The sequence below is a fragment of the Pseudophryne corroboree genome, chromosome 5, assembly GCF_028390025.1.
Source record: "Pseudophryne corroboree isolate aPseCor3 chromosome 5, aPseCor3.hap2, whole genome shotgun sequence".
NCBI lineage: Eukaryota > Metazoa > Chordata > Amphibia > Anura > Myobatrachidae > Pseudophryne > Pseudophryne corroboree.
This window is the reverse complement of record NC_086448.1, coordinates 133,966,555-133,968,682: the sequence shown is the minus strand read 5'-3', so window position 1 is coordinate 133,968,682 and position 2,128 is coordinate 133,966,555. Positions and strand designations below refer to the sequence as shown.

General features: G+C 38.6%; 1 pseudogene; it reads left to right on the top strand.

The window, feature by feature from the left end:
• The first annotated feature begins 457 nt into the window (after positions 1-457).
• LOC134930763 (5S ribosomal RNA) lies at positions 458-576 on the top strand (annotated as a pseudogene).
• Positions 577-2,128: the final 1,552 nt, after the last annotated feature.

Below are 2,128 nucleotides of genomic sequence, written 5' to 3'. Positions count from 1 at the left end.
TTTGCCTCTGGTGTTTTTAAGATCTTATTTCTTGATAAAGATTTTATTATGCAGCAATTTGGAGGTGCTGGTTTCTTTTTCTTGGGACTATTGTAACATATTATGTACCCAGCACTCCTTATATGGACGATACTGTGTGCGGCAGGCTATATGATTATTATATATATATATATATATATATATATATATAACTGGTAAAATTGGGAGAAAGAGGAGATTTAGCAAACAAACTGTCACAAAGTGAGATGTTCTGGATTTTCCATCTAAGAACTATGCACCCGATGGGCTTGGATGAAAGTTATGAGATTGTCCCTTTCTTGTGAAGGTGTCGTTCCAGTCTCCCTACCCCCCTTTTTGTTCTCTCCTTCCTTCTTTCAACATCACTTAGCACTTTATTGTACACAATTTAATACTAAAGAAATCAAACAGCAGTATGGTTATGTGTCATATGTCAAGTAGTTACAGTCAAACCACACTGGAAATGCCCAATCTCGACCGATCTTGGAAGCTAAGCAGTGTCGGGCCTGACCAGTACCAGGAAGGGTGACCACCTAGGAAGATCAGGTACTGTACCGAAAATTTGGGTGACAGTATATAGGCCCTCATTCCGAGTTGATCGCTCGCTGACATTTCTAGCAGCGCAGCGATCAGGTTACTACTGCGCATGCATATGCACCGCAATGCGCACACGTGTCCTTCTAGTACAAACAGCATTGTTCATGTGCAATGCTTCTAGCGATGAATCCATTCGCACAACCGATCGCAAGGAGACTGACAGAAAGAGGGCGTTTATGGGTGTCAACTGACAATTTTCTGGGAGTGGTAGGGAAAACACAGGCGTGTCTAGGCGTTTGCAGGGCGGGGGTCTGACGTCAATTCAGGGACTGGACAGGCTGAAGTGATCGCAAGGGCTGAGTAAGGCCAGAGCTACTCAGAGACGGCAAAAAACGTTTTCGTCCCGCTCAGCTGCACAAGCGTTCCCACACTTGCAAAGCGAAAATACATTCCCCTTGAGGCGGCAACTATCTGATCACTGCTCTGCAAAAAAATAGCTAGCGAGCAATCAACTTGGAATGAGGGTCATAGTTCACTGCACTAATCCACTAAAATTATACAATTGTTGTACTAATATATTATAGTAGGCACAGTCACTTTAATTATCAGTAAAATTTTATAACTCACTGCACTAATCCATTAATACTGTAAATGTAATACATTAATATGCACTGTCACTTTTAATATATATTTATTTATTTATTTATTAAATATCACTGTCACTGTTCACTCACCATTTAATATTAGAGTATCTTCACTATACTACACTAGTAATTGATATAACCAATGTCATTGTATCATATAAAAGGATTAACCCTTTATATCTTAATAATAATATGTCATATTGACTAAAAGAACTTGATTATGCTCCAACACAAAAATTTACTTTTGTTTTTCATCCATATATTGAGTATATTTCCAGGAAACACTGTGGACTATTGTCTCCATAACAACGTTGAAACACAAGATGAGTCACATGATGCATTCCACCACACGATATGTCACTTCCGGGTCCGGTCACAGAGTCTCTGAGAGGATGCAATGCGTTCCACGGAGCGGATGTCACGTCATTTTCGGAATCCTCACACCAGACGCTTTTCTATGATGACTCTGGGAAACAGGTCTAGAACCTCACGCATGTGCAAAAGACTCTATTGACACCGGAAGTGTGGCAGAAGTGCCGCACTTTATGTAAAGAAATACTTTTGAAGCATTTTTCATGGTTGAAAACACTCGTTTTTAAATGTTCCAGCAGCAATAGATATTGACTGTAATTTTGAACATTGTATAGATTGCATTTGGTAGCTATTTTTAGATATATACCCCAAACAGGATGTGATGTCATAATTAGTTTCCTAATTATGGGGAGTATAAATAAGAGCCCTGTCCCATTGTGCCATTACTCCTTGAAGAAGACGAAAGGACGAAATGTGTTGGACTTTCCCCCTATGACCTCCAGGTCATTAAGTTAAGAATCTCCTTTATTCTCTTATATCTCGGTTTTAATTAGGTTTTTTATAGATATACACCTTTAATTAATTTTTATTAATTTTATGGTTAATTTAAAATATTT